Source organism: Hemibagrus wyckioides, linkage group LG21, assembly GCF_019097595.1.
Source record: "Hemibagrus wyckioides isolate EC202008001 linkage group LG21, SWU_Hwy_1.0, whole genome shotgun sequence".
Taxonomy (NCBI): Eukaryota; Metazoa; Chordata; class Actinopteri; order Siluriformes; family Bagridae; genus Hemibagrus; species Hemibagrus wyckioides.
Window position 1 is genome coordinate 13,899,855 of NC_080730.1, and position 8,040 is coordinate 13,907,894.

Sequence of the window (8,040 nt, forward strand, 5' to 3'; positions counted from 1 at the left end):
ACAGTGCAGTGTGTATCTAAAAAAATGTTTTTTAAAAGTTCAATGTTCAAGAGAGAAAAAAAAATAACCACAAACTAAACGAGATCCATTCCTTCTACGACATGACAGGGAAAAAAGTTTGTAAGAAAAAATGTTTGTAGCATTTGGTGCCAGCTGAGCCGCGGCTTTCCATCACTGTCTCATTAAACAACAGAAATTTCCGGGTCTCTGTCGACCGCAAGCACGTGAGCAGGAGGATCTCATGTTTGTTGAGATGCTGCTGTTAATCTCTAATCTCTGAAACTCCATCTTTTCTCTCTCTCTCTCTCTCTCTCTCTCACTTCATCCTGCAATCACTATGTCGCTCAGAAAGTCCTGTGAACTACAGCACCCACACACACACCCACACAAATACTACGCCACTTCACCCTGAGTGCTTCCCAAAGAGACAATAAATGCCCCTTGTTCCATAATAGCCATCTCTCAAAATTCTCCAAAACTAGCCTTCATTACTATGTAACGCTAGCTAATAGTAACAGCGTTAAGCGTTTTGTTTAACTCCTGAACTTGTTTTTTATCTCAGCATCCCAAAATGGATCCATGGCGTATTTTTGGACGTGTGATCTGACCTAAATGTGGTCAAAGAAGTGCACTTCCTCTTTTATCTCCTGCTGTTCTGCAGATATTTAGTGGATTAGCTAATGTGTTCACCTCGTGCTCCTCCGTTCCAGGGTGCTAGCCTCTGACTGAAGTTTACTAATCATGCTACTTCATGACGGGATTTCACCACGCTTCTTTAAAATAGATGCAGTAGGAACTAAAAGCATGCACGCGATGGCTTTCTCTCCCTGAAGCTGTCACTTAGCCGTCACCGTCGTGTCTTTCACAGGCGCATTAAAAACTGCTGAAAGTTTCTCTCCCTCTCCGTCTTTTTTTCCCCCCTCTCTCCAGAGGAGCTTAACTGATATGCGTGCTCGACCCCCTACTCCTCCTCCCTCTCCTCCTCCTCCTCCTCCGCCTGATGGACGTGATGGTTTGTCAGTCTTTAACTAGGGTTTTCAAAATATACACAGCGTCATGTTATGAGGACCTTCGTGAAAGAGAGAGCGGCGGAGGTTAGAACCAGGGGAGGAGAAGCGGGATTGAGAGAAAATCCATAACCCAAATACAGCTGTCAGGCCAAATGCAAACTTAGCAGGAGTGGCTTCTCTTTTTTTTCCCCCCTTCCCAAGCCTGTTTGCTTAAAGTGAACTCGGACCGTGTCACCGCGTGTATCGATCAGACTCATCAGAGTGGGAGGTTTCACCACAAAATGCTTTGCTTTCGTCGTCACCTCTTTCACTTCCATCCCACCCTCATTGCTCTGCCTCTGATTTCCTCGCTCACGTCCACCCTATCTCTCCCTCTTCCTGTCTCACCAGTGGAAGTGTTTTGAGAGCTGAGCTTTTTCCGCCAGCGCGCTCGACTCCGAGTACCGATAATAGGCCATAAAGCTAGGCCGATGTCTGCCCAGGGCTCTCCCGGGACGCTTAGCTAATGGATCACGAGGAATAACGACCAACACCTCTGCCACTAACACTGCCATTTCCATGCTGACTTCCTCTTGCTGACTTTCCGCCACTTCTCAGTGGAAACGGGCCTCGACCCAGCTCCATACGGTGATCTTAAAGGCATCCGGTCAGCTCATAACAACCTAACAACCTGGAATAATCCTACAAAATTGTTCCACATATATATATATATATATATATATATAAATATGGAAGGGGGGAAAAAACTTGCAAAGAGGAACTCAAGCTGCCAGCGATGTTTAGTCTCCATCCAGGACCAAAAAAAATATCATCCTGAAAGTACCACCATGAAAAGCTCCCTACCTCTGGCAGCGCCATGCCGTTCATCCAAGAACTTACAGGGTTCATGCCACCTCATACTCAACACGGTGCCTCAATTAGTCAGATAAAGCGTCACTTGGAAAAACATCCCTCACTTAAAACCTTTCCTTTTTCCTCCTGATTCAACAGTTTGAGTTAAAGTTAGAGATTTTGTTGTTGTTGTTGTTGTTTTGGTTTTGTTTTATTGGTCGGTTCTCTCCGAGGAGAAAATGACACCACTCTCAGAGTCTTAATAAAAACAGGCCTCACTGTCTAAAAACGTGTGTAATTTATTATTCACACAAGAAAATGCCCTGGCTCGCCGTTCCACTGAATAACATCTTCAATTAAAACCACATGTTTAATCACCGTTTCTGCGGCGCTGCTGGTTACTGCTGGTCAGCACAAGAGGCGACGCATTCAAAGGAGGCAAATGGCCGTAAAATCCCAGCCTGACCTTTCTGCTGAGGGTTCGCCCGAGTATAAAAGAGGCAAACTTAATCATTGCATATTTTGCACGCAAAAAAATGCATTTGAGTGTGAGGGAAAAAGTGGTGGAAAATGGTCAATGACGTGACATGAGGTCAAACAATACAACAAAAATCTTCATTTACACATGGGTGTGTGTTACTCTTCAAAAACACTTTGATCGGGGAGGGGAAAAAAAGTACTCGAGAAAAAAAAAACATTATTTTTGAAATGGCAGAAGTGTTTAATGGTAGCGGAGCCAACAAGTGCAGAGGACGACGCTTCGTAAAATCAAAAGTGCTTGAAATGAGGACAGCGAGGAATAAAAACTTAAATCCACATCCATATCACTTGACTAGAGCTCACACACACACACACACACACACACACACAATTAGCTAAAGCACATCCTTCTTTTTTTTTTTTAACAAAACCATCACACGCTACCAAGGCTGACATCTGTTAGTTCCAAAACTGAAGTGATACAACACACATATTCCTCCTTTAACGACACAGAAAAATGTTTGCAAGCACACACACACACACACACACACACACTGACCTGTCAAACATCACCACCCAGTTCCACTGAAGGAAAAACTTCACAATGCCTGTTCAATGTTCACACACTCCACTCTGACTTCACCATTTAAATGCATTGTAATATTAAAATCAAATGAGAATTAAATCCTGTACTAGTAATACAGAGTAAAAAAAAAAAAAAGGACTGGAGTGTGTGATGTTTCAGACCTCCTGTTTTTTTTGGGTTTTTTTCACGTTTGGCCGCAGAGCTGGTGTGTGAAAATGATTTGTCTGAAGTGGGGCCGTTGCCACTTGCGGCTCCAAAAGCGACACAAAAGCGCACAATGCGACTGAAGTCGCCTCCTCAGAATTATCCTCATTACTATCATTTGTATTCGCGAAAGAAAGGGAAGATCTGTGCCCTTGCCTTCTCGGGCTTCACACTGAATTACTCCATCATTCAAGCGTGATTGAAAAGAGCAGGTAGAGGACAACGGCAAATTTTACACAAATATTTTCGCCTCTTCAGAATTTAATATAATATAATCAGCAACCTAATATTAAAAGAGCAAACAGAATTGTAAAAAAAAAAAAATCCCAAACTATTATTCTTGATTTCAAATTTTTTGTTTGTTTTGTTTTTTTTCTTTTTCTTTCAAAACAATATTTCTGAAAGTGCAGGTGATTTAATTCAAGAAGTTCAGGTTCATTTTGACGTACAGTGTAAAACCAAACCCAGGATAAGCACATCCAGTCGTATGCATTCCTCTACAAATTAGCTAGAGGTCAGAAAGAAAATTAAAAAAAATACAAAAAAATAAAAAAGCATCAGAAAGCAGAACAGCAGCTCTTCATAACAGTGATTGTGTTCGAAAGGCCATGAGCGGATTGAAATGTTCTCAGAGCTGTGAATGGCACCAGGCAATGGCAGGAATGCCACTGGGAAACAGGGTCAGAAAGCCGCTAGAGGAAATTTATAGTGCCCGAAGCCCTGTCCTGCATCAGTCACCCCGTAATAACACGCATGTCAACCGCTGTGCCATCCTGTGTGTAAATTCTACATGGCAGAGAAAATTTGTGGCAGGAGGCGCATATCAGTACAATCTAGATTACAGACTCTGGTGATTTATTATTTATACCAACATGTGCAAATCACGCTTGTGCAATTCAGTCCGTACAAACAAATCCTTACCTTAAAATATAATTCATTCATTTTGTCTATTAGTGCAAAATCTTCAAATCACACATGGAATAAAATATTCATTACAGAACACACATACTGTAAAAGAAAAGTTGGAAAGAATTATTTTTTTTAAAGTGACCATGTTTGCAGCTTTTCACACTTATTAAACTGACATTAAGTCAACAACATGTGCATGGAAATTTGTGAAATAAACCTGGAAATCACCTGTGTTTGCCCTGTTTATTAATTGCGCGCGTGGAGCCTAAACGGAGCGCGAGGCGAAACCTCACTAATACTCACTTTTACTCTATTCGGTATTACAGGGATTAAGTGTTCTTGCGCTGTGTTCATCATTTTTAAGCTCTCAAATAATAAGGCAGCAGGTCAAAGTTGCACCCTTGACAAGTTTCCGTTTTCCCGGAAATCAGAAGACAGCCGTAACTGTTCTTATAAAGCGTTATAGAAGGCTAAATCCACATGGATCAATAACCATCTGTCATGCTAAACAACGGCGCTGTCAGTCTCGCGCACACGAAATAAGTACGCTTTAATTTAATTTAGTTTTTTTTATTATTATTATTATTATTATTATTATTATTATAGGAACATCAGATAAAAATATAAGACCCACAAGGTTTAATGTACGTAAGTTACTTTTTTTTAAGCCAATCTCAACAGCAAACCTTCTGCGGTTTGGGAAGAGAAAAAAATATATATATCAAAACTGAGCGTTTAGGAAACTTGAACGCTGCGTGTAAACTGAGCGGTTCGGCGCGTGCACACACTCTGAACAGTGTACGGCGAGCGGAAAAAAAAACATTCTTGTTTATTTATTTATTCATTTATAACTGTTTAGTACTTCTGAATAAAAGACTATAAGAAAAAGGTGCATATCATACTATCAATGCCGAATCTGAATTAAAATAGATATATATCATGTTAGGCCTTTAAACACACAGCTCATTTTATTTAGGCTAATATTAATATTATTTTAATCGTCGTTATTTCTGCCTAGAATGATAAATCTGATAAGGAAGATTTTTTGTAACGCCATTGATTTAAACAGGAAAGCTACACAGGAAAGAAGAGCGGGCAAAAAGCATAAGCAATAAGCTGTCAAAAGTTACCCTGGACTATTTTTTTTTTTTTTGGACAATAATATGTCCTAAATTTTGGAGGTTATAATTCACACTTCTGATGAGCCACATTACTTCACTTTTAGGAAGTCTGTGCCTTTCACAGCAGCTAAAAGTTTCCTGAAACTTTCATTAAATCGTCCTCAACTCACTATGAAGCATTATTTCTGTATTTCCTATACAGAACACCGCAGAAGAAAAGGCTGCTTTCCTTCTTAACATATTTTTTTTTTCCATTTCAGAATGCAGGTCATCATTTCTACATTTCAACATGAAAGACACTTCTTAACTGTTTCCTTTTTACCTTAGAACAATATGAGCAGAATTTTGTAATAGCATTATTATTATTACTATTATTATTATTATTATTAGAAATGACGCCTTGCACGCGCTCTTTTTTTTTTTTGCACGCGCTCTTTTCTAAATCAAACTTATTACAATACTCAATAAGTCAGGAGAGGCTGAAAGAGGGAGGAAAAGTTGAAAAGGAAGAAAGAAGAAATGATATGGACCTGTTGGCAAACTCGTCAGAAGTGAACTTTCACGGCGCGCGCTCGACCATGTGGATGTTCTCGCTCCCAGGTTGGCTGAAAGGTCCCGGTGATTCCAAAAGCCGCTCTCTTTCTCTCTCTCTCTATCTCTCTCTCTCACACCGCAGGAAGATGCGACAAACAAAACCAAAAAAAAAAAAAAAAACAAAAACAAAAAAACAACCCCAACTGCGCTCTGTGATCAATATCGCGGAATCATTACTTTCAAATGACTTGAATAGTCTTTATTAGTCCTTCCTCTTTTTGTTTGGCTTTGCTTTTATTAGCTTCCTCAGGCGGACCGGACGATAAGTAGAAACAATAACCCCGCCGCACACTGGCTCATGGTCACCGCTCGGGAAAAGTTCGTGAAAGCGAAAACGAGCACGCCGCTCCGGAGCTTCTTCCTCGTTTTTTTTCCTCCTCTCCGTCCTTTTTTCCTCCCTTTTTTTCTTCTCTGTCACTTTCTTTCTCTCTCTCAAGTCTCAGCAACGCTTCGCCCTCGTTGGCATCCCCCTTGTCCCGCACCTCGCTCACTCTTTCTCTTTCGTGGAGAAATCAGTGTAGGATTACTCCGGCTCGCGCGCAGTGGCGGTGATGTGTTTGGAGGACAATTGACTCTACCGTAATGCGCCTAAAACAGGTGCGCGTGCACGTTGCCTCCTCCGCTCCGAGCTCTCCTGCTTACAAATCCCGCGCGCCGGAACAGTACTGCACGTGCGTGCGTGTGTGCGCGCGCGCGAGCGTGTGTGTGTGTGTGTGTGTGTGTGTGTGTAGAGGAGCGCACGTGCTTTATAACGTCCCTACACGTCGTTCAGTGTTATCAAACCAACATGCAACAGATGTCACTAACAAATAAACAATAATAAAGCCGTTGGCAGTAATTCATTCGGTCTTCAAGAAAAAAAACTAACATGGGTATCCCCCCCACACACAGAAGCACTACAGATAGGTCTAAGCATTTAAGTCCTAACTATTATACAATTGCATAAAAACAAATAAAAGAAGAAAGAAAAAACAGGTACACTGGACTTTCTTTTTTACCCTCAATCACTTTTAAGCGCCTTTAAGGGTCATGATGCATCCGGAGTCTATCCAAGGCACTAGGTGGTGATCCATGCTCATCGCAGGTAACCCTTTTTTATTATTATTATTTTTAAATAAATGCATCTTAATCTTGTCCTCACTTTTCACGCGAACTATTGGTTATTCGCTACACATTTATAATTCATGCACATTTTAACGAATCATTCTGTCTATTTAAAGGGATTCCAGAGCACAGTACTGTAATATTGGGTGTTAGGAATGTCAGGAACCAGTAGGAATATGCTGAGGATTTTTCCTTGATACAGCATGCAAAATAAAGTGCATGTAGTTTTTACACTCATTAGTCCCTGAATTTCTAGGCACCTTTTTTTTTTCTTTCACCAAATGCATCCTCAGTCTTCTACATAATTAACTAAGGTAGTGTCACCTCTCGGTGTCCTCTTGCGCCCCCTCTGATACCACATGTCAAAAAAAAAAAACCCAGGATACTCGAACTCCTTTCTTCTTTATTTTAATGCTTAGATAAAAAAAATAAAAAAAAACTGCAGTCCTTCAGATGTCCATCAGACAAATACGACCTCTATCAGTCCAAGCCACTTAGAGAAATCAATAACACTAAAACCAAAACTCAAATCTAAAAAGTTATGAGGGCCAACAACCTCCCTAAAAACCGTGCTGACTTCACTCGAAAGTCTCGCCAAGCAAATCTCAACTCCTATCTCAGTGGCAATCGATTAAAAAAAAAAGTACAGTGTATGATTTATAATGATTCATAGAGCTGGGTTTTTTTTTAAATGTGAGGTTCCACTTGCTGTGGTTTTTGGTCGAAGAAAAACTCAGTGAAAATGGATGTCAGGACGTGTGTTTTGGACTTTCTTGGAGCGACATATGAGTATGGCTTGCGTGCGCAGTGGGTAATGGTTTTCTGTCCCATCAGGTCACTCACACACACAAAAGCACAGAAAGTGCATGGAAACTTGGTAAAAAAGCAAGAAGCTGGTCCTTCCACCATCACAGGGTTAAGATTAAACACTCTCGCTCTTGCTCCAGCTAATGAGCCATCTGCAGCAAAAAGGATTACAAAGAGAACTTCAAGTGCAGCCGAGTCTAACCCCTAACTAGCTCACACACACACACACACACACACACATACACTATCACACCAGGCGCAAATCCCCATACACAAGCTTAAAGTTCATCAGGACGATGTTGCATATCTCAAAGCACTTTGCTTTACATCATCTTATGCCCTTCTATAATCTAAGACACCACTTATCAGCTTTGCCAAGTTCACATCGGCAAGA

General features: G+C 40.9%; 1 protein-coding gene across 2 annotated transcripts in view; it reads right to left on the bottom strand.

The window, feature by feature from the left end:
- Nucleotides 1-6,350, bottom strand: part of foxp4 (forkhead box P4) — a 133,771-nt gene extending 127,421 nt beyond the window's left edge. Inside the window, exon 1 of one of the 2 annotated variants that reach the window (XM_058373176.1) lies at nt 5,672-6,350. The gene's annotated coding sequence lies outside the window, so the exon portion shown is untranslated. The remainder of the gene's footprint in view (nt 1-5,671) is intronic. The other variant, XM_058373174.1, reaches the window with a different exon arrangement.
- Nucleotides 6,351-8,040: the final 1,690 nt, after the last annotated feature.